Source organism: Podarcis melisellensis, assembly GCF_964234715.1.
Source record: "Podarcis melisellensis genome assembly, chromosome: 8".
Lineage (NCBI taxonomy): Eukaryota > Metazoa > Chordata > Lepidosauria > Squamata > Lacertidae > Podarcis > Podarcis melisellensis.
The window spans coordinates 46,133,752-46,158,687 of record NC_138540.1 but is presented as its reverse complement, the minus strand read 5'-3'; the positions used below and the strand labels follow the sequence as shown (position 1 = coordinate 46,158,687).

Genomic DNA, 24,936 nt, shown 5'->3' with positions numbered 1-24,936 from the left:
GCAGTGGGTGGGAAAAGTACCCAATAACAAAAATGTCTCTGCAACTTCTGAGTTGGAACTGTAATGGTCTAAACCATCCCCGAAAAAGAGATCAAGTTTTTCATATACTAAAGAAAGAACAGTTAGATATAATTTGCTTGCAAGAAACTCATATTGCCAGGATACACAGGAAACTTCTGATAAATAAGAGATTAGGATTGGAATTTGTTTCCTCGGACAAAGTTAAGAAAAGAGGGGTGGTGATTTATGCCAAGGAAAAATGGGAACCAAAAATGATCTTTAAAGATGATGAAGGAAGATACCTGGCAGTAGAAATCCAAATTCAAGGAGAAAAGATTTTAATTGTTGGAGTTTATGCACCTAACGAGGGGAAGGCAGAGTTCTTCAAGAAGTTGCATGAGACTTTAATGGACTTTATGGACCTTAAAATTATAATGATGGGAGATTTCAACGGAGTTGTCTCCACAAACATGGACAAGGCACAAAGGCAAGTAATATCCAAGGATGGGAGACTACCAAAGACTTTTTTTGAACTCACTGACACCATGGACTTGATCGACATTTGGAGAACTAGGAACCCTCTGGAAAGCTAAGAATGTTTGCCGAGATAAAACAAAGTGAGAAAAACGTTGAGCTCAAGTTAGAACAATTAGAAAATAGAATGGAGAAAATGGATAAAAAGATAGATGAAACTGTTAACGAATTGAAGGGCCAACTAAAAGAGGTATTCAGAAGGACACAGGCAGTGGAAGAAGGTTTGAAAAAGACAAGATCAGAAATGAAAGATGTGAGACGTGAGGAGGATAAGATAAAAGCCGAGATACTGGAATTAAATAAAAGTCAAGAAGATATGAAAGATTTAATTGCTATGAATGAACTTAGACAAAGAGAAGCCAATCTTAGGATGAGAGCCGTTCCCGAAGTGCAAGGAGAAAACATAAAAGAGAAATTAACAACTGAGCTAGCCCTCTGGTTGGGAATCCCAATAGAAGAGATGGGAAAGGCAATACAATCTGCATTTAGATTGAAAGCAAAACCAACCAGAAATAAAAAAATTTTAGGAGACTGTTTAGTTACATTTAAGGAAAAGGAAATGAGAAATATGATCCTCCAAAAAAACAGAGGGAAAAGGCTGAATATAGGGGGAAACTACATAGTAATCTTTAAAGACATTCCAGTTAGGCTTCTAAAACGCAGGGAACCATATAAGGAACTGGCCCAGACGTTGAAAAGGAACAATATTGAGTTTAAGTGGGAGTTCCCTGAAGGAGTCTCCTTTACTTACAGGAGTAAGAGACAAAAATTGACAAACTTAGAAGAAACCAGTAAATTCTTAAGGAAATACAAAGAACTAAAAATACAAAAAGAAGAAGATAAATGCGAGGAGGCAGAAGAAGGAAAAGACCTAGAGGGTGAAACAGAGAGGACAGAGGGGGAGGCAGAAGAAGAGGAGGAGGAGACAGTGGGAAGGGTTTAAGGGGAGACAGTAGGTTCACATAAAAATTAACAATCATGGCGTTAAAAGTTTGGAGCTGGAATGTTAACGGGTTGAATGACAAAAGCAAGAGGAATAAAATTGAGCACATCCTAAAGAGAGAATGTTTAGATATTATTTGTTTACAGGAAACCCACATAGCAAGAAAGCACAAAAGAATCCTGATTAATAAAAGACTAGGGAATGAATTCGCATCGTCGGACCGAAGCAAAAAAAGGGGGGTGGTTATTTACATCAATAAACAAATTGAAGCGCAACAAATCTTTAAAGACGAAGAAGGGAGGGTAGTGGGAGTTCAGATTAATTGGCAAGGAGAAAACATAATAATAGTGGGGACATATGCACCCAATGACAAAAAATCGGAGTTTTACAAGGTGATAGAAGGAATGTTATCCGATTACCTTGATCAGAAAATTATACTACTAGGAGATATGAACGGGGTGGTGTCCCTAGAGATGGATAGGTTAAGGGATAGTACAGGTAAAGAAGGAAAGCTACCCCAAACCTTTTTCTCAATGGTTCAAAATTGTAATCTGGTAGACATTGGAGATTTAAACACCCCCAGGAAAAGCAATACACTTTCCATTCAGAACCGAATGACTCATCCTCGAGATTAGACCAGATTTGGATCTCAGCAGAATTAGTGCCAAGATCGGTACGGGTGGAGATCCAGGCTAAAACGATCTCCGACCACAACCCAATAAAAATGGAACTGAAAGGTCTGGAAAGAAGATCATATAGATGGAGAATGAAAGACTACTTGTTAGATGACCAAGAGGTAGTAGAGAAAGCTAAAAAAAGGCTAAAGGAATACTTTGAGGACAACTTAGGTAACGAAATAAGACCAAATGTGGTGTGGGATGCAGGAAAGGCGGTGATGCGGGGCTTCTTCATCCAACAAAGTGTAATTAAGAATAAAAAAAAGAGAAAAAGGGAAAAAAGAAATCCTCCAGCAGATATGGGAGAACGAACAAAAACTAATTAAAAATCCCAAAAATAAGAGAATAAAAGAGAATATCAAAGTTTTGCAAGCTCAGTATGCGATGCTGATAAATAGGGAAATAGAATGGAAAGTCAAAAAAATAAGACAGAGAAGTTTCGAATATGCTAATAAATCAGGGAAGCTACTAGCTTGGCAACTCAAAAAAAGGAAGGAACAGAACACAATAAATAAAATAGAGGTGGAGGGAGAAGAAAAAAACAAGCCTAAAGAAATAAGGAAAGCCTTTCTGGATTTCTATAGAGGGCTCTTCAGTAACACCGAAAAGAACAATCTGAGGAAAATAGAAAGGTTTCTAAGAGGTAAGAATATAAAAAAGATCCCTATAGAGGCGAAAGGAAAATTGAGTGCCCCAATAGAGGAAGAAGAAATTAAAGTAATAATAAAGGATTTAAAAAAAGGGAAAGCCCCAGGACCAGATGGGTTCACCGGCAGATTCTATAAAGAGATGGAGACAGCTGTGTTGAACCCACTGCAAGAGGTAATGAATAATATCCTCAAAGAGAGAGAAATCCCAGAGACATGGAAGGAGGCATTAATTACATTAATCCCCAAACAGGACTCAGACCTACAACTGATTAAGAATTACAGACCAATCTCCCTATTAAATATCGATTATAAAATCTTTGCAGGAATTCTGGCAAGGAGACTAAAAGAGGTTCTGGTAGAAAGAATAAACACAGATCAAGCGGGCTTTCTGCCAGGCAGGCAGATGAAGGACAACATAAGAAACATCGTAAATATCATAGAATACCTAACGGATAGGTGCGATAAACAAGGTCTGTTGCTATTCGTGGACGCTGAAAAAGCGTTCGACAACATAATTTGGGATTTCTTATTAAGACAACTGGAATACATGGAAGTGGGCACTGAATTTTATAATGGGATAAAGGCAATCTATACGGACCAAAAGGCAAGACTAATCATAAATAATGTGGAGACTGCAGAAATAACAATAACAAAGGGAACAAGACAGGGATGTCCATTGTCCCCACTGCTATTCATAATGGTGCTAGAAGTCTTACTAAATTCAATAAGAGAAAACAAAGGTATAATGGGTGTTACAGTTGGGCGGAATGAATACAAAATCAAGGCATTCGCAGACGATCTGGTTGTTACAATGGAAGACCCAAATGACTCCATAAAAGAGGTACTTGCAGAATTTGACCAATTTGGGAAGGTGGCAGGTTTTAAACTAAACAAAAGAAAAACAAAAATGATAGTTAAGAACATGTATACGGATAAAGTCGAGGAGCTGCAAAGAGAAACGGAAATAGAGGTGACCAGGAAGGTGAAATATCTAGGAATATGGGTAACGCCAAAAAATATAGATCTATTTAAAAACAACTACGAAACAGTATGGAAGGGAGTCAAGAAAGATATTGAAACATGGGGTAGGCTTAAACTGTCATTTTGGGGCAGAATAGCCACAATTAAGATGTCCGTGCTCCCAAGAGTACTGTTTCTATTCCAGAACATCCCCGTGATTAAAGGCATGAAGATATTTAAGGACTGGCAGAGGGTGATCTCAAAATTCGTCTGGCAGGGCAAAAAACAGAGAATAAAATATAAATTGTTAACAGATGTGAAGGAAAGGGGCGGCTTTGCCCTGCCAGACCTGAAACTATACTATGAGGCGTCATGCCTTTGCTGGGTGAAAACATGGATAAAACTGGAAGATAGGGAAGTGTTAGATCTAGAGGGACACGACAACCGGTCCGGGTGGCATGCCTATTTATGGCACGGCCGCAGAAAAACACACAAAGAATTCGGAAACCATATTTTCAAGGGCCCATTGATTGAGGTATGGGAGAGGTATAGAGATATACTAGAGCCCAAAACACCACACTGGCTGTCGCCATTAGAAGTTATGAGTGTTAAAAAAACAAACATGAGGGCTAACTGGGCTACTTATGAACAACTATTAATGAAAGAAGAAGGAAAGTGGAAAATGAAGCCGTACGACCAGGTTAAAGAACAAGTTTACGATTGGCTGCATTACCTGCAGATAAATAATATGTTTAAGAAAGACATTAAAGAAAAAGGATATATTGACAAACCCTCTAGATTTCAGACTGAGACACTTAACAATAATTACAAAACCCTATCTAAAACATATAGTTTGTTACTAGATTGGAACTTAATAGATGAAGAAGTCAAGCCGGCAATCATATACTGGGCTAGAGACCTTGGCCATAACATTTATTTTGAAGAATGGGAAAAACTTTGGAAACAACATATTAAGTTTACGGCTTGTGTGACACTGAAGGAGAACCTAATGAAAATGTTTTACCGCTGGTACCTGACTCCTGCAAAATTAGCTAAAATGTATGGATCCTGCAATAAGTGTTGGAAGTGTAAGATATGGGAGGGGTCTTTCTACCATATGTGGTGGGAATGCCAAAAGGTCAAAGAGTTTTGGGAGAGTGTGTATAACGAATTGAAAAAAATTTTAAGATACACCTTTGCTAAAAAACCCGAGGCTTTCTTGCTGGGCTTGCTAGGGAAGGAGGTAAAAAGGAAAGATCACAAGCTGTTCCAGTACGCAACAACGGCGGCAAGAGTTTTATTGGCCGAAAGTTGGAAATCAGAGGGTCTGCCGACGATTGAGGAATGGAGAGCAAAACTGCTAGAATATGTGGAGATGGACAAAATGACAGGGAAAATCAGATACTTAAAAGATCAGAGGTTTATCAAGGACTGGGAAAGCTTTACGAATTACCTGGAAAATTTAAGTGAGGGACAAATAACATTGGTGGGTTTTAAGGGAGTTCTGTAACGAGCAAAGGGTATTGTCGAAAGAGAAATGGTAGAATCAAATCGATCAATGACATTACAAACTAACAAACGCGAAATTTTACAAAAAGGTTAGTACGGATGATTTGAGGAAAGGTTGAAGGAAGTCATATTTAAAATCTGTGAAAATGAGAATTTAATTTTGTGTATTATGTTTCTGTACCTTTTATTTTGAAAATTAATAAAAAGCACGTGGGGAGAAAAAAAAGGAACCCTCTGGAAAGAGAGGGAACCTTTTTCTCGGAAGCAAAAATGACCTGGACTAGAATTGATCAAATTTGGATTTCTAGCAGTCTGGCACCAAGAGTGAAAAAAACAGAAATCTGCACAAAAACCTGCTCCGACCATAACGCAGTAAAGATGGAAATGAAATTAACAACGGCTGGAACCTTCAGATGGAGAATGAATGACACCCTATTGAGAGACGAAGAAATTTATCAGAAGGCCCAAAAAATATTGAAGGATTACTTTGAGATAAATTTGAGAACGGAGGTGGAAAAAAGAATAGTATGGGACGCAAGCAAGGCCGTGATGCGTGGATTCCTAATTCAGCAAAATTCTATAAAAAGGAAGAAACAAAATGAGAGGAAGGAAAAGATTTTGAACCAGATAAAGGAAGGAGAAAAGAAACTGAGATCTAAGCCGAAGTCTCAAGAGATCTTAAGAGAAATAAAGTACCATCAAATGCAATACATGGAGTTGATGAATCAGGAAATAGAATGGAAGATAAAGCAAATGAGACAAAGGACATTTGAATCGGCAGATAAATGCGGGAAACTGCTGTCATGGCAACTGAAAAAGAGGCAAAAATTAAACACGGTGACATCCCTGGAAATAGATGGGAAAATCATCAACAAACCAAATGAAATAAGTAATTGTTTTCAAAGTTTCTTCAAAAAACTTTATGCACAAGGGCCTACAAATGAACAAGAAATAGAAGAATTTGTTAAAAAATATGGACTACCAAAGATTTCAGAACAAAATAAAAGGATCTTGAATGAAAAAATTACAGAACAAGAAATAGAGGGTGCCATTCAGAACACAAAACTAGGGAAATCACCAGGACCAGATGGTTTGACTGCAAAATACTACAAAGATCTTAAAGAATGGCTAACACAGCCATTGAAGGAAGTATGCAACCAGATATTAGAGGGGAAAAAGGCTCCCGAATCGTGGAAAGACGCATTCATCTCACTTATACCGAAGACAGAAACTGAGAAACATCAAGTTAAAAACTACCGCCCTATATCACTCTTGAATGTGGATTACAAAATTTTTGCAGACGTTTTAGCAAAAAGATTTAAGAGAGTTTTGATGGAGGAGATTCATAAGAACCAAACAGGCTTTCTCCCAGGGAGACATATGGCAGAGAATGTGAGGAACATTATAGACATTTTGGAGATGCTAGAGGTGGACATTAATAGGAAGGCAGTGCTGATCTTTGTGGATGCGGAGAAAGCCTTTGACAACATTTCTTGGAAATTTATGAAGAAGAATCTCCATGGGATGGGGGTAGGTCAAGGGTTTGAAAACGGTATAGGTGCAATATATTTTGAACAAAGAGCGAAACTAATTGTGAACAATGTGGTAATGGATGAAATACCAATAGAGAAAGGTACACGACAGGGATGCCCTATATCCCCTTTACTGTTTATATCGGTCCTGGAGGTTTTGTTAAATATGATCAGGAGGGACCAGCTGGTAAAAGGAATACAGGTCGGATCTAAACAATATAAGTTAAGGGCATTTGCAGATGATTTAGTGCTAACTTTGCAACAGCCAGAAGCTAGTACCAAAAGAGTTTTAGAATTAATGGAGATATTCGGCCAGGTCGCAGGATTTAAATTGAACAAACAGAAAACAAAGGTGCTGGAAAAAATCTAACAAAAGAGGAGAAAGATAGGCTTCAAAGTGAAACTGGGTTGGAAATAGAAAAAAAGGTCAAATACCTGGGGGTGAATCTGACATCAAAAAATGTGAATCTATTTAAAGATAACTATGAAAAATGTTGGACAGAAGTTAAGAAAGACCTAGACATATGGTCCAGGCTGAAACTTTCCTTGTTAGGCCGAATTGCTGTTATCAAGATGAATGTATTGCCAAGAATGTTGTTTTTATTTCAGACGCTGCAGATTCTAGACAAAATGGACTGTTTCAAGAAGTGGCAGAAAGACATATCTAAATTTGTCTGGCAGGGCAAAAAGCCCAGAATTAAATTTAAGATTTTAACCGATGCAAAAGATAGAGGGGGCTTCGCCCTGCCAGACTTAAGACTTTATTATGAATCAGCAGCTTTTTGCTGGTTGAAGCAATGGCTACTTCTTGAAGACACAGACATTCTTGATCTGGAAGGATATGACAATAGTTTTGGTTGGCATGCATATCTGTGGTATGACAAGGTAAAGGTTTATAAAAGTTTTAAAAACCATATTGTCAGGAAAGCATTGTACAATGTTTGGAATAGATATAAGGATTTATTGGAAAGTAAAACCCCTAGGTGGTTGTCACCAATGGAAGCGAAAGCAGTGAAAAAAATCAACATGGACTCTAATTGGCCTAAGTATTATGAAATTTTAGAATATGATGGCGAGAAACTGAAGCTACAAAGTTTTGAGAAGCTAAAGCATAAAGTTCGAGATTGGTTACACTACCGTCAGATAAATGAGATGTTTAAGCAGGACAGGAAACTTGGTTTTCAGAAGGAGAGGTCAAAGTTAGAAACAGAATTGTTAGAATCCAATACTAAAAATCTATCTAAAATGTATAATTTGCTGCTGAAATGGAACACACAGGATGAAACAGTGAAATCAGCTATGATTAAATGGGCACAGGATATTGGTCATGACATTATGTTTGATGACTGGGAACAGTTATGGACCACCGGTGTTAAATTTACGGCATGTAATGCCCTGAAAGAGAATATAATGAAAATGATCTATAGGTGGTACATGACCCCAGTCAAACTTGCAAAGATCTACCATCTGCCCAATAACAAATGCTGGAAATGTAATGAGGCTGAAGGTACCTTCTATCACCTTTGGTGGACTTGCCCAAAGATTAAAGCCTACTGGGAAATGATCTATAATGAAATTAAGAAAGTCCTTAAGTGGACATTTGTAAAGAAACCGGAGGCTTTTCTCTTGGGCATGGTCGGCCAATTGGTACCAAAGAAGGACAAGACATTTTTTATGTATGCAACTACAGCAGCAAGAATCTTGTTGGCAAAGTATTGGAAGATGCAAGAATTACCTACTCTGGAAGAATGGCAATCGAAGGTGATGGAATATATGGGACTGGCAGAGATGACCGGCAGAATCCGTGACCAGAGGAAAGAGACAGTGGAAGAGGACTGGGGGAAATTTAAAATATATTTAAAAAATTATTGTAAAATTGCGGACTGATAAGATGACAAGCGGTAAGAAACAAAGAATTACAGCTGTAAACCCTAAACTTTAAGAAAATGTAAAAGGGACTAGATTAAATACTGACTGATGAGTTGCTCGAAAAAATGGCAAAATAAGGATGTGGTGAAGGGAAGGCATGGGGAAGTCAAATTTTTGTTGTACGTCTTTGATGTTTGTGTTTTGTTTTGTATTGTCTTTAATATGTGTAAAAACCAATAAAAATATTATAAAAAAAAAATGAAATGATGTCAAACTCTTATACAGGATTACACTAACTCATCTGCAACATGAAATGTACAGCCAATACTTTTTTTAATATAGTTTAACATCTTCTTCTGAATTGCAATCCCTCCTTAGTTATGTTTCCCAACCAACTCACCCAAAAGCAAGGCACAGATGAATAAAAGGTTATGGACTAATTCAGACAAATACATGGGAGAGCATCTTCTTCCACCACTGACTGACCTGTGCAATACATTAAGCAGAAGAGGTCTCGTGCATTGCCCTGGTCATAACAGAGACTAGAAGCATTGGAGCCAACTCCTACGGGCTGAGGTCCCTTCAGCTGCTCCATAAAATATTTGAGGAGGCTGCCCCCCCCACAAGATTTATGGGCATTGCCATTCAAATGGTGTTCATGCACCACATCTTGAGATTGATTATGTGGCATGGGGCACCCCAGACTAGGAGGGTGATGGCATGAGATAGTAAATTCTTGGTGTTTGACCCACAACTGCTCACACCCTTCCAAGTGATTTTCAGTCTGCCCCCCACTGTAGCAATATTTATGAAAAGGCTAAAGACATTTTTATTTGGCCAGGCAATTGATCCATGAAGCAATTTTTTTCTGGGGGGTGGGGGGCTACAGATATAATGGCCGCTGCCTATCCTATTTGATTTGATTTTGTGGTTTTAGTGTTGTTTTACTGACATATTGTGGATTTATTATTCTTGGTGTTCATTGTCCTGTGCTCCAGACTGGAGGAAGTTTGGGACAGAAAATATTCAATAAATCTATAAAACTCGAGTTAAGGTTGTTTGTGTTCCACAGTGCTTCTTCCAGAAGAAGTTCTATACTTGCCTGTAAATTTTGTCTGGGGTAGGTGACAGAAAATTCTACAATAGGTAGCATGTTGTTCGTAAACCTCCATTCATCTCACAACAGCACTCTTAAACTATTCTAACTGAAACTTTTCTCACATTGTAAATGACATAAACACATTATTGTGAGTTATAAAAGAGCCTGCATGGAGGAACGTTCCAAGATAGGTAAAGATTCTAAAGGGGATGATAAATCGATGGAGAAATGCACAGCACAGTGGAAATTGCTCTTCAGCAATTTGGACCAGAAGGCTAGAAAGATTTTACTCCAAGCAGAGACTTTTATAGCAGTATTAAAGCATGTCCAGCTGTCATTGGATAGCCCCGCTCCTTGTGGCCTCAAAGACAGAGATAACATAGCCTGCTAATTGTGTTAGGTGAGTTTTTCATCCTGAGGGCCACATTCGTCATGGGCAAACTCCCAGGGGCTGAAGGTGGGTGGGGCCAGAGGAAAAACTGGGAGGAGCAACAGACTTGAGTCTTTGTAGAGTAGGTCACATGAAAGCCAGACATTTCTACAGGCATATCACTTCAGCTGCAAGAGGCATTTCATAGTTTAAGGACATGTTCCAGCCAGGGAAAGCAATAAAAGAGGGCTGCAGAGGGATGTGGTGTGGGGAGAATCCCAAGAGCCACACAGAGAGGTCTGGAGGATCGTATTTATCACAAACACCCCAGCCTGAGGTTCCTCTTCAGCCTTCCAAAGAGTGGTTTCCAGTCCTAGCAATGATTTCATTAAAACTTTGGCTAGGTCTCTAAAGATTATGCTTATTCCATGCTACTAGGTGCCAACATGGGAAGCAGGGGTGTAATAATGGCAACTTTCAAGATGTGTGTTGTTTTGTGTGATTGTGGGCATTTTCCTCCTAGGCATAGATAGTATCAAAACAAGGTTTACTTTCTTTTTCTGTAGTATATACATTTTGAATACTTTTTGGACATACTCTTCCTCTAAAGTAAACATTTTTGTCCATTTTTCAATGCTTCCCCCCTAACATGAACACATTTTTGTGTCCATATTTAATTGAAACTGCAAGTTCCTGCATTTTCCCTGATACAAGACAATCCTTTATGCATGTAAGGGAGGGGGATATACAAGCCAGGAGGAATGAAAGGCTCGATGAGGGTGGGAACTGAACTGGCCCATGATCACAACTTAAGCCATTACAATCAGAAACAGAAGCACTAATCAATGGAGAAGCGGTTTTTGAAAACTCACAAAAGAGAAATAATCAAAACCATTAAAAATGCAATCACTTCCAACTGGCTGTGCCTTTGTTTGCCTTTGCTGCTCCCGTTGACCAGGTAGACTGTGCTGAGAGAAAGCAGGCAAGTCAACAGACAGCAAGGAAGACCCACTCACTGATATCATCTTGACCAAGTGTTCCCCAAAACCTGAATCTGGCACCAAATTAGACCCCTCCTCTGCTGCCTACCCACTTTTAACTGGCATATAACTCCAGCAGCATAAAAGCAATTTACTTTCCAGACACTGTGCTTGGCCATCTCATTGATTAGAGCTTCCTAATTATTTTCAAGTGATGTTTAATGGAAGAAAATACTTTCAGGATTAGATTTGTCTCATTAGCAACATGTAGCATTTCAATTAAGCCCATTCACTGTATCACCAACCATACATTTTTCTCAACCGCTGCTTCTCACTTCAGCTCTCCATTCCATTTTGACCAGCTTCTCATTGCTGTGCTTCTGTGCATTTTAATTGAAGGATTTCTTAAAGCTGGATGGTTTGACACATGTACTTTATGAGATTTTATAAAATAAAAATAAAAAATAGAGGGGAGAGAGAAAGAGATAAATGCTATTGGAAGCAGTGTGGAAAGAAAAGTCATCTGGAGGTGAGAATAGAAAAAACTGCAGGGGTACGAATGATGCACAGAGCTCTCTAAGGAAAGAAAATTTGTTCATGGTGCACTTCGCAGTGTGAATCATGCTGTTTTTCAGATAAGCTGCAAAATAAAGTTTAGCAGGGCATGTTGTTTTACAAGTTGATGATGATCTTTAGGGCCGTGTGAACTTTCAGTGCAAACAATCTTCTGGCTTTGATTTGAAAACCTTTCCTTTTATTTTGCTTCGCTGTTGCATAAGATGTACTCCTACCTCTCATTTGGGGATTTATTTATTATTGTAACATACTCACGGTCCTGCTTCTTTTCTGGACCCCCACTTTTTGCCCACAGACATTTCCCACACATAATCTTCAATGCCAGCCCTCTTGTAGGCACACCCATCCACATGTTTTACATCCTTCCACATAGAATGCCTGGAAGAAAATGAAAAGGAATACTTAAATAATTCCCAGGATGATGTGTTCAATATTGCAAGAAAATTAGATGTTTCCTCATTGTAACTTATTTACATTCAAATTTTATTTTTGCCTCTCTAGGCTCAAATGTCCATTCAAGGTCACATACAATATATTGAAACCCATTCTTATTTTTCATATTATTTGTTATATTTGCCTATTGTTTTTTTTACAAAAATCTCAAAGCAACTTCCAGATCATTAACATAGAAAATCCACAACACAGAATAAAACACAATAATAAGGATATTCATCCAGCAAGAATAAAAAGGGCAAATTCTACCCCACTAAAAATAAGCAACCAAAACACACATCATGGTTGCTAATTCCATTTTTAACATTGGATGTGTTAGGTCATTACCTTTCCTTCTGAAATGGTGGGTGTGTAGAGAGTACAAAAGAGAAAAACAACAGCTGCCAAGATTACAGTTCCTAGAGTATGTAGGAACATAGCAGTCATAGCTGTCAACGTTTCCCTTTTTAAAAGGGAAATTCCCTTATTCTGAATAGGATTCCTCACAAGAAAAGGGAAAAGTTAACAGCTATGATAGCAGTGATGGCTGATCCATTAAGGCAAGTGGGGTGCTTCCCCACCAACATCAGTCTTCCCTCAGCCAACCTCAAGCCCATGCCTTGTTACTTACATCCCGTCCAGGTGGTGACACCGGCTGTCAGATCCCTCCTCCTTAAGTCTCCAAGTTGCAATTAGGCAGGTGTATGGAGAGAAAGAAACAGAATTGTTTGGTTCTGCCTATCAATCACTCTGGATTCACTTCCTGTTGACTTCATTATCTTCTGTCTTACCAGCCTCAGTGGACACCAGCCACCTGTGGAACAAGTTAGCCAATTGGTCCCTATAGCTCAGTGTTGTCTAGATTGACCAGCAGCAGCCCCCCAGGGTTTCACACTGGGATGTTTCCAGCCCTACCAGGAGATGTCACTGAAAACTGAACCTGGGACCTTCTGTATGCAAAGTAGATGCTTTACCATTGAGCCACACCCTTTCTCTGTAGAAAACTATGCCTATTTGAGAACATAAGTGCAAAAACTATGCATATCAAGTTACTAGAACTACCTCTTTATTTTTAACAGTGCTAAAAAAATTTTTTTTACTAACATCCAAGTGTCAGTGCAAACAATAAATATTGCAGACGGCTAAATGATTCACATGGGCTCAGCGTTCTCTTGAAGACAGCAGCTCATGCCTACGAAATAATTCCAGTGTTGCCTGTGTGTATTCTAAAGCCAAGGAAAATGGAGTTTAAGCCTCCATTTTGGCTCCTCTCCAGGTTTCCAATATCAAATAACTTGAGTTCAGTTTAATGCTATGCTTTCAGGATTACCTCAGGATATTTGATTTAATGGCAAACTTCTCGGGCACAACTCTCTGTCGTCTTTTTTCTTTTTTTCCCTTTGGAAAGGAGAAAGTTAGGAGGACCTATTTTATTTTTAATTAATTTTATGGGGTATCATGTTCAAGGTCTTGCACCTTGGTAGCTTTCCATGTATTCATAAGTGTTGTGCTTTAAATGGTCTCCGTAGTGAATCGTTTACTGACTTTCCCTCCATTGTCTTCTCTTTCTGTTAATTCTTTGGCACAACCTTGAAGGTTACAAACTTCCTTTATGTGTGCATCTGTGTCTTTTGTCAAAGTCTACTAATGCGATGGAACATGACGCATCAGTGCATTCATTAAAGCCACAGAGCAAACTCAAGGTTTCTTTCCCTTCCTGTTATGGTTAACAAGGTGCTCTATATTGCATTTTAATCTTGCTCATCTCTTGCCCTGCCCCTTGGCCATTGTGATTAGTGCCGAAAACACAATCCAGAATCGATCATTTGCAGTTTGCTTTATAGTGCTGGTGTCCCAGGGTCACATTCCCTTCTGTACAACCACCTGAGGGCCACATATGCCAGCAGTGTGTTCATCCAGCGGTAACAGTGGCTGGAGCAACCAATGTATGTTTTGCCATTGCACAGTAGGGTAGGTTCTAGACACACTCACACACCCCTCTCTGTGCTCTGTCTAGGCAAGCAAGAGGCATTATCATAGTTCAATGACACATCCCAGCCAAACAAAAGCAGCAAAGAAGTGTGTGAATCAGGGCCAATGTGGGGTGTGGCTGGTGAGAGGGTGTGCAAGGAGAGTCCCAAGGTCCAGAAAGAGAAGCTTGGGGGTTGCATTTGGCCCTCAGGCATGAGGTTCTCCACCCTTACTTTTGTAAATCAATTAATAAAGGAAGCTGCCTTGTGCTGGGTGAGACCATTGGTAATTCTAGTGCCCTATTGCCTACAGTGCCTCTCTCCAGGATTTGCAGCTGGAGTCCTGCCCTGTGCCCAAGGTTCCTTTCGGGCCTAATACACTCAGGTTTTATTGTCAACAACTGAGCTGAGGTCCCTCCTTACACAACCAGCAGCCCTTTCTTGAGTTACACTGAGTCAAATGGCTCAGTGTAGCTCAAGAAAGGGCTGGCGAAGTCAGATGGCTCAGGTGGTGAACTGGGGGGGGCAGAAGATTGCATGCCTCTAGAGCAGGGGTCGGCAACCTGCGGCTCCGGAGCCGCATGCGGCTCTTTAACGCCTTTGCCGCGGCTCCGGGGTGGAGGCGAGGGGAGGAGGCGCATTTCCCTTTGTTCCTGTGCAGTCGCTGTCATCTGTGAAGCGGCGATGGAGAGCAGAAGGCAGCGCCGCTCTCCTCGCGAGTTGGGCGCAGGGCAGCGGCAGCAGGAAGGCTCCCCAAGGGCCGAGCGGCGCGCGCCCGCCTTCCCCGCGAGCCATTGTTTTTAGTGCGCCGCCTTTCACTCATTGTTGCTGACTGGCTTGAGGTTGTGCAAACAAGGCTAGGCTTTCCCTCCGCACGAAATCTGGCTGCCACTTTAGCGCGCAGAAGGCGAAGCGCACGAGAGTCCGGCTCCGAGCAGCAAAGGGGGAAAGGAGGCACGCGCCGTCCCACCCCTTTCTCCCCCCCCCGGAGAGAAAAATGCCAGACAAGCCATAGTACGTTCCTAAAGGAGGGCTCTCCCCTCCACGCTGCCCAATAGCAAGCCATGACCGTTCCTGCTAGCCAATGGCGAGGCGACAGAGGACTTTTCCTTTTCGGGCGGTGGCGTTTTGGCGCGCCAGCCGAGCTCGGGGGATCCGAGCGCCGGATTCACGCCTGCTCAGCGGCTCGCTCTGCAGAGCTTTCTCCGAAAAGCAGTTGTTGCGGAGAAAAAGATATCAAGTTATAGGTTCCTCTCTCCGCGCCTCCCCGGTTGGCACCAGCGGCAACCACGCGAAAAAGCGTGCTGGTTTCTAAAGAAGTCTCGTTCCTCCCAAGGCACGTGTTCACTTTTTGCAGAGAGGCAGTTGCAAGGCGAGGAAAGCTCCTGGTAATCATAAAAATCCCATAAGGATAATTAAATTGGGATGGGGAAACTAGCTGGGAATTGCATTAGGGCCACGATCCGCAAACCGCTTCCTCCGGAGCAAACAAATAAATCCCAGTGGAACTTCGACCTTGCTTGTCGACATAATAGAGTGGTTACTCCTGTCGCAGGGTCTATTGTTCAAGAAGTGGCAGTTTAAACTATTTGCAGGCTACCGATCCACATCAGCCGCTAACGCAACGTAAGGAGTTTGTGGATTGGTCTGAACGTGACCATTTGTGCTCTGCGAGCAACCCTTCGCTGGGGAGAGGCTGTTTAGCGCGGGAAAGACTCTTGCCTTAACCCTTGCAGAGCCGCTGCTAGTCAGCCGTGCTCAACCCTCACGGTCGCCAGATATGGCTGGGAAAGACTCTTGCCTTAACCCTTGCAGAGCCGCTGCTAGTCAGTGCCTGGCAGTGCCGGGCTAGATGGACCAATGGTCCGAATCGAATTGTTACAATACTGATGAGACAAATACACCAGTCGATGGCAAACCTTTATTCTGAATGTGGCGGTGATTTGGAATCACTACCCTGCTCCAATTTCACCTTGTCAGTCACTAATGTGGATTAAAATGCCACCCACACACGCGAAAGCACGTATTGGAAATCAGGCTTTGGTAGTTACAGCACGTTAACCAGTCTTGAGTAAGGTACCAGTACTTACTGCCTGGAATAAAATTGGCGTGATGCATGTGGGTACTGGGAAGACAAAAGCAAAATACTGCTAGATACAGGACTCACGGGATTAATGATAATAATAATAATAATAATAATAATAATAATAATAATAATAATAATACTTTATTTATACCCCGCAATGGTTTTGCGGCTCCCAGTTGTTGTTTTTTCTTCGGAAACGGGTCCAAGTGGCTCTTTGACTTCTATCACTCACCCCCTACTCTTCTTCTTGCTGCTCCTCTTTTCTCTTTCACTCTGAGGAAAAGGTGTGATCTATTATGGGTTTGGTCACCAAGAGAATCCCAAGTACCATCCTCTTCTTTATTTATACGGCTATTAGCCCATAAAGTATGTACGAACATAAGAGCACAGAAGCATAAAGACCCATATATCTAACAACAGAAGGTGAACACCACGATGCAAGGGTGGGTCATCGAGCAGTGACAAATAACAGCTTGGGGCCCGGAAAGATCCAAGGGGCGGTTCACAGAAAAAGGAAAACTGGAGACGAGATCCGTAATGCACTCTCATCATAACTGTCCGATTAGTTTTTGATGTTGTTGTTGTTTTTTGGTGGTTTTTGTATGTGAGATAACCGCATTCAGGAATCTCGCCACCTGCAGAGTTACAGAAGGATCTGTATCCTGCAAAAGCAGTGCGGCATGTGACTCAACAGGCCTGCCAACCAAGCGCAGTAAAGCAGGATCCAAGAATTTAGTCCTGGCTATGCTATGTAGGGGACAGTTGAACATTATATGTGGAAGAGATTCAACTCTTTCCCCGTCACACTCGCATAGTGGAGATACCAAACCCTTGGAAAATCTGTGGCTCAGCAGGTTCGATGGAAAAACATTGAACCTTGCACGAATAAATGCAAGTCGGTGTGGTACAGATGAAAGAGATGACATGTATGATGGAAGGCCAAGTGGTGGGGTTATTCCGTGATACCTGGGGGAGCAGACACCCCCACCCCGGAGAGGTTGTGTTGATTTTCAATGTCTGCTAATCTTTGCTCAATAAGGCTTTTGGCTGAGCGTAAGTTCATCTTTAAGGAGTCCGCTGGGGAAATTCCGATGCTCAGAAGTTTGGCATGGATTTTTCCTACCATCCTCACTTCCCTGTGGTGGCAGCAAGTTACTTTAAAAAAAAAAAACAATGTGACAGGGGCAGGGAATAAAAGAAGCAGTGGTTGAAGAGGAGGATGAAGAGGGAAAGCAGAAGTATCAGGGAGGAGGAGACAGTCGTGGAGAGCAGGGGGAGGTGGCATAGTCTACTCAACTTAGGTGGCACCATGTACAGCACCAGCTCTACTTTCTCCAATATGCTCTAGATGGCTGCCGTGTGTTTTAATCAACCAATGAATATGTTACAAATTGGAAAAGTTTACATCAAAGTTTACAGGGATGGGAACCTGTGAGTCTTCAGATGTTGCTGAATTACAACTCCCACCATTCCTGATCATTGGCCATGCTGGCTGGGACTGATGGGAATTGGAGTCTAGCTGCTTCTAAGGGGGCCAAAGGTTCCTCATTCCTGGCTTTACACGATTTGTAATTCCCAGAGTGTGAATTGTAGCTTTGTTAGGACAATAGGGGTCTCCCAACAACTTTCAGCACCTTTAACTACAATTCCCAGGCTTCTTTTGGAGGAAGCCGTGCCTGTACAATCATACAGGCAGATGGTGCCTAAGTTTATATAGTTGCCTTTTTTATTGCATTCCTCCATGCACACCTGGTATGTATTTGCCAGATTGAAGTCAATCACATATGGAAATAAATACCCTCTTCTGTTCATAACTTTTCAGGAGAGAGGTTTTGGGCTTCCAATACGCATAGAAAGCAGAGCACCAGCTGTGTGTGTGTGTGTGTGTGTGCCTAGCCTGCTTTTCCTTCTTGTTCTCCTTTTGATAGGGTGCTGCAAAATTTATAAGCCGTATATGAGGCTATGTTAAGGGTTTCCTCTGTAGTTTATGATTCTATTACAATTGAGACTTCACATACGCCATAATCCTCTATTTGATAGACTTGGCCAGCTGTACACCTTAATCAAAGAGGCATATATGACATTCAGGAGTGTGCTTAGAATTTGAGTGCAGTGGTAGGGGACAAAGACAAAGAAAAAAAAGCTGGAGATTTGAAGACTGCATCAGCAATAAAATACTGAAACAATAGGACTCTGGTGATGTTCTGTCAGGGTTAAAATGATATGTGAAAGAAGCACCTGGCTTGACAGTAGTACATGTGAAAAGGATCTAGGAGTCTTAGTAGACCACAAACTTAACATGAGTCCACAGCATAATGCAGCAGGAAGAAAACGGTAATGCTATTCTTGGTTGTATCAACAGAAGTATAGTGTACAGGTCAGGGGAAGTAATACCACCACTCTAGAGTGCCTTGGTCAGACCACACTTGGAACAATGTGTCCAGTTCTGAGCATTACAGTTTAAGAAAGATATTGACAAACTGGAACATGTGCAGAGGAGGGCAACCAAGATGATCAAGGGTTCGGAAACCATGCCTTATGAGCAACAGTCGAGGGAGTTGGATATGTTTAGCCTGAAGTAGAGAAGACTGAGAAGTGATATGCTAGCCCCCTTCAATGATCTGAATTGCTGTCATGTGGAAGATGGATCAAGCTTGTTTTTTCCTGCTCCAAGAGAGTAGGACCTGAACCAAAGAATTCAAATGACAATAAAGGAGATTCTGACTAAACATTAGGAAGAACTTTTAGATGGTAAGATCTGCTCTACGGTGGAATTAGCTGTCTCGGAAGGTAGTAAAGACTTCTTCACTGGTGACTTTTAAATGGAGGTTGGATTGCCATCTGTCAGTGATTCATTAGCAAGGGGGTGGAGTATGATAGCTGTATATACAACTATAGACTCATAGAAATGGAGAGTTGGACAGAATCCTGAAGGTCATCTAGGCAAAGCATGTCTTTCTAACTGCTCACAGTTCAACCATTTAATTATCTGTTCTGGGACGTTTCCTGGCATCGACGTCAAGCTGACTGGTCAGTTGTTACCTGGGTCTTCTCTCCCCACCACCACCTTTTTGAAAATGGGCACAACATTTGCCCACACCCAGACTGTAGGGACCTCGCTTGTTCTACTAAAATTCTCACAAGTCTGTGAGGCAGGTTAGACTGAAAGACAAAGTAGCCCAAAGTCACCCAGTTAGCTTCATGGCTGAGGGGGGATTTGAACCCTGGTATCCCAGATCCTAGTCTGACCCTCACACCTAGGAGTTGGGAACTGTTGGCCCACCGTATGTTGTTGAACTATGTCTCCCATCAGCCCCAGCATGCATGGCCATTGGCCAATGGGCATGGGGTGTTGGGAGTTGTAGCTCAGGAACACCTGTAGGGTCAAAGGTTCCCTACATCTTCTCTAACCACTACACACACTGGCTATTGACCGGAATACATCAGATCGGACATGCAGAAATTGGGTGGCTGTGAATCCCATGTTACAAAGAACAGTGTTTTGTTTGATGGGGTCTCAGAGGAGAAAGATCTATTTGACAGAGAACTCTATTTGAAGTATTGTCTGCTCCAAGTCCAATTTAAAGATAAACAACTCTCAGAAAGGAGAGCAGTTGCTTTGAATTTTCCCACCAACAGCTAGCAATTGGACAGCAAACTTAGCAGGCACAAAGGTCAGGGGGGCACAGTCTTCTCCAGTATGACAAGATGTTTTATATTTCTAACAAAATTGTAGCCCCAATTTCTAAGCTTACATCTGTATATGAGAATATGCAAATTTTAGGCAAATTATTGCCCTCTCTCTTGACGATGTGTAAATGACCACCTTGTATGACAAAGGGGCCCTGCTCTCCCTTTAAGGTACTGAGATTCTCATGCAATTTAGGGCATGAGTTGGTTGGTTGTTTTGGCACCTCACTGCTGCAACTGGCACCTACATTTATGCTTTGGAAGACCGCCGAGGCAATACTTTAGCCAGGAACTGAAACGTGTGGGTCAGTGGCTCTCTGCCTAATGCAGCCTCACTTTATTGGTGCACTGTAAAAATGACTGGGGTCATTCTGTTAAAAACAAAAAAAAGCCCAAATTGATACCAAGTTCTTCTTCTTCTGGAAACTGCTATAAAACACATAAAACAATGTGAAATAAATCTATCCTTTTCTGCAAAGCAGTATGTTGCTTTTTGAACGCCAGCTTTATGTAGCAACATGACATCTACTCATCAGCAATATTTTAGGAGCTCGTTGAAATAATGAAATAGCTTCCGTTAGATCCATTAAATTTTTTATAAATTATACCTGCAGTTTAGTCCATTAAAGTGAGAAGTGATGAGTTGCTCTTAGAATATCAGCTAGACCTTCCCAGAGACCATTTAATTATTCCATTCAAGAGTTTGTTTATTTTATTTTTATTATTATTATTTTGCATAGCTCTGTATACTTCTACTTAGTTCTTTAATCTGAATGAGTGTGACTCCCCTTATAAACCAAGAGTGAGCAACATTTTATCTGTTGAAGGCCACATTAAGGGAAAACCTGTCACGGGCCACATGGCAACAGTCATGACATGATAGCAGGAGATAGAACCTAAGATGACAAAGGTGTTCTGGATTAGAAGTAGGATTGCAGAGGCAACCCTTCATGGGCTATACAGTCAGAGACTCAGTTTGCACAAACTATGGCTTAACATGACTATGTGAGTTCCCAGAGAGGCTGCTGAGTTCCTCCCACAGTCCTTCAGCTGCTGCACCAACCAGGGTTATGTCATTGTTTGGCTCAACCCATGATCTCCTCCAGACAAACCATATGCTGTAAACTAAGAACAAATTTTCAGATTTTTGGACCCATCGCCACCAGCCAACGTGGCCAATGATGATGGGGATTGTAGTCCAAAACACCAGGTTAGGAAAGTTTGGCCTATGGTGATCCATTCCAACCTTCTCCTTTCATGGACTGGCTGGGTGAGGAAGAGTGGTGTGTGCCGCCTGCCCAAGCACCCTCCAGGCACGACTCAGAGGAAGAAGACTTAGACCCAGGAGAGTGGTAGTAGGATGCTGGAGACCAGTAGGAGGAGGGAACAAGTTGGGAGGTGGTAGAAGCAGGAAGCATGAGTGAGCATGGGGAGTCAGAAGAAGAAAGCCATTCAAGGACAGTGGGGTTGCTGAGGGTCTCATTGTGAGCACAGACTCTGAAAGAGAGGACAGAGAGGAGTCAGGGACTGTTTCAGTTTCACAGCAATGGGCTGGTCACTCTAGAGCAGCAGCTCTCAACGTGTGGGCCCTCACATGTTGTTGGACTACAACTCCCATCATCCCTGAGCTCTGGCCTTGCTAGCTAGGGGTGATGGGAGTTGTAGTCCAACAACATCTGGGGACCTACAGGTTGAGAAATGCTGCTCTAGAGCGAGCTCTCCTCCCCTCACACTGAGAACACAAGAGCATTGCACATTGCTGAGCAATGGACCAGACAGGCCCAGAGGGGGGTCCCTCCTTCTCACTGTAGGTTACACCTGCCTGCGAGGTTTAGTCTATTTGAACTCTATTGTGTTCTGACTTTTTTAAATGAAAAAGTTGGTTGTACCTTGAGTCTCAATCATCCCTCTGACCTGTGCCTTCCTCACAGCCCTGACATCTCCCCTCTTACCAACCCAGGAAAATTCTGAAGAAATGGACCAAGGGTACATCCATCCACTTTAGCTAGCCTTAAATTTCCATTTCCACAAATTTGTTTCAATACATCCAAGTGAACAAATAGGGTAATTATAATCTATTAAGAAATGTGCTTGCAAAACATTATTGGCTAATTCATTTTTCTTTTCTTTTTTATAGGCAATCAAGTGAGAAACTAGAAATAATTTAATATATTGTTGTAAGGTTAGTTGCACTGCCATAAACAGTTGTACAGAAGACTGCAAAATCAATTGCAGAAATAAACGCATTTGCAATTAAAGTTTAGAAGAGTGTGTAAAACAAGCTCTTTTACTCCTCACAACTCTTTAAATCAAACTGACTCACGCTATGGGTAAGGAGAGAAACCTTCATTTGTCCTCAATGGTGGGTTTGGCCACAGATATGTTATTCCCCAGCCCACCCCCCTGCCTAGGTCGAGTCTGGGGAAAGTCTGAGGGAAATGCTATTTTTGCATGTTTCAGTCATCCTTTAGAATATGGTAGTTAATGAAGTGCCCTCCACATGTTGCTGAACTCCCATAAAGTCCAGCCAGGGTTGGGTGAATTTCTCAATTTCAGTTTGTCTGAGTTCCACATTTTTCCAATATTCAGTTACCTATATTTTCACACCAGTTAGCTTTAATGAACAAGCAAACAAACCAGTCCTCTTGACAATTTAGCAACATTTTATGTGAATTTCTTCTGTCAACATTTTTATATGCGATTCCCAGTAACATACACATTTTTACAAAGTACTTTCCTACAATATAATGCATTTTAGTATGTTATTTTCACCAATATGTGCATTTTATACCCTAGTATATACTTTTTTATTTTTAAGCACTGCTTGGCTGGCCAACTGAATTGCAAAATTTGGCAACGTGCAAATTTTGAAGGATGTCTGTGCATTGTTTCAGGAAGTGAAAATTAGATATGTTAACCTTTACAAGTGAAGTAAATTGAATCCACCACCCACATTCCTAAGCATGGTCAATCATCAGAGTTGATGGGAGTTGTAGTCCACATCATCTGCAGCAGCTCTAATTGCTTTAGAAAATCTGATGACCCTTGAGGTCCCTTGCAACTCTACAGTTCTGTGATTCTTGGTCTTCATGACTGATATCTTTTTTAAAAATTATCACCTTAGTTAACTTAAACATAGCAGAGTTGTTGTGGAATAGAGGAGTACTCAAGCCACAATGCCAAGGGCTACTGTTGCTGATTCATGAGCTCTGGGACTGGGATCAAGCTTGAGGAGATACACTGGGGAACCAATTGAACTGCTGTTTTTCATTAGCAGCTTGTTGGACCAGGCCAACCCTTCCCCCAATTCCCTTTCATTTCCCCCCCAATAAGTTTCCAGCAAAGAGGAGGTGGTACTTATCAATGAGAATGCCTGGAAGAGAAAGTTGCCACTGTAATTTTTAAAAAGTGTCAATCACGTCAAGCTTCTATTCTCCCCAGGATAAACACAGATCTATCAGAATAATGGTGGGTTTGGTATTTTGTCTGCTGTGTTTACAGCGTACATGTGTCATTCTTAGCTTATCAGATAAAGGTTACTGCTAGGAACAAGGTTAGCTGTCCAGGGACAGAGGGAAGAGCTATGCTGAAGATCGACCAAAGAAAAATTAGAATTCATAATAAGTCTCATTATTGTGACAATGATTTTTTTTTATTCATACATCTTTTTAGGTTGATACTTTTCATAGCATAGAACCACTTCCGACTGAAAAAGAAAACTCTGATTACAAGAAAGTACAAGTCTTGAACCAAAGCTCAAAATTACTCAGATTAAAATGTTCCTCAAACAAGCCTATTTCAAAACTCCTATGGGGTCAAAAATCTCTATTTTCTGCATTATTTTACTGTCTATTGCAGTCCTTTGACACACACACAATTTTAAAAGCTTTTATTTCTTCCCCCTTTAAATCTGAGCCATGTAGTCTTTTAGACACTATTCTGTGCAAAAAAATATCTACCAGTTTTTTCAAGTTCTACAGACAGAAGTCAAGGCCAAAGTCAATACAACCTATTTATTCATTATTAATCTATTTGTTGCATTTCTATCCCAATTTTTCTCCAAGGAGTTCAAGGTGGCTTGCATGTGTCTACCCCTCATTGTTTGACCCCACAGCAATGCTTTGAGGTAGGGTAGGTTGAGTCACTAACTGGCCCCAGGTAATTCAATGAGCTTCATAGCTGAGGATTTGAACCCAGGTCTCCCAAGTCCTAGTCCAACACACTAACCACTATGCCACACTGGCTTTCTACACTTAGGGACTCTCACAGGAGTGTTATTCATATGACAAGTTGAACTGCTGATTAAAAAATACTTGCAACTTAAGGGATATAGGTGGCACTGAGGAAAAGATGCTGCAGTACAGAGTGCTTTGTTTCCATGTGTCTGCCAGCCAGCCATGCCTTCTTTCAGGATACTCCATTCCATTCCTCCCTAGTTTACCACTACCACTCCAAAACCGTTCTTTGCCAAATGTGCATGTTCAGTTCTCACTGGGCTCAGTTTTGGTCCACCCCTTCCCCACCAGTAAAGAATGTTTGTACTTTGTCAAATCCCCCAAGTTTGTGATTATCTTTCATTTGTGTGTAGATGATATCATTTTGGCAACATAACTACCCACATTTTGTTAATGTGTCTGCTATTAGCATATGAGTTTTACACAGGAAGAGTGCAGATGTGCATACAAAGTTTACAGAGTCCTTGATGAGCCATCTTGCCTGGCTGATGGGGGGCAGGACTGCCTTTCAACAACTCTATGATGTAGGTCATTATTACTATCCTATACTACAGGTGGAAGTCAGAAGCTGAGAAATAGTGCCTTGCCAAAGGCAACTTAGCAAGTTCTTGTCAGAGGTAAGAGAAATGAACCCAGGACACATTTCAGCTCATAGCAGACGACTCTTTGTGTACAGCTGCTGTAGCACTCTACAGCAGTTAAAATGGTACAAAAAAAGGTAAAATGGAAATCTCTCTGCTAATATACTAACATTAGGAGTTTAGGATGCAATGTAATTTTAAAGATAAAATTTAAAGTACTGGATTTATGGTATATATGACTTA

The 24,936-nt window shown here is 41.2% G+C and overlaps 2 long non-coding RNA genes across 2 annotated transcripts in view; one reads left to right on the top strand and one right to left on the bottom strand.

Moving 5' to 3' along the window:
• LOC309375068 overlaps positions 1 to 24,936 on the top strand; it is a 605,268-nt gene that overhangs the window by 82,052 nt on the left and 498,280 nt on the right. The window lies entirely within an intron of this gene.
• Positions 10,611 to 24,936, bottom strand: part of LOC309375073 — a 28,392-nt gene continuing 14,066 nt past the window's right edge. Inside the window, exons 2-3 of the long non-coding RNA XR_014170798.1 lie at positions 12,763 to 12,945; positions 10,611 to 12,077 (exon numbers count right to left, since the gene is read on the bottom strand). This is a non-coding gene — a long non-coding RNA (uncharacterized lncRNA). The remainder of the gene's footprint in view (positions 12,078 to 12,762; positions 12,946 to 24,936) is intronic.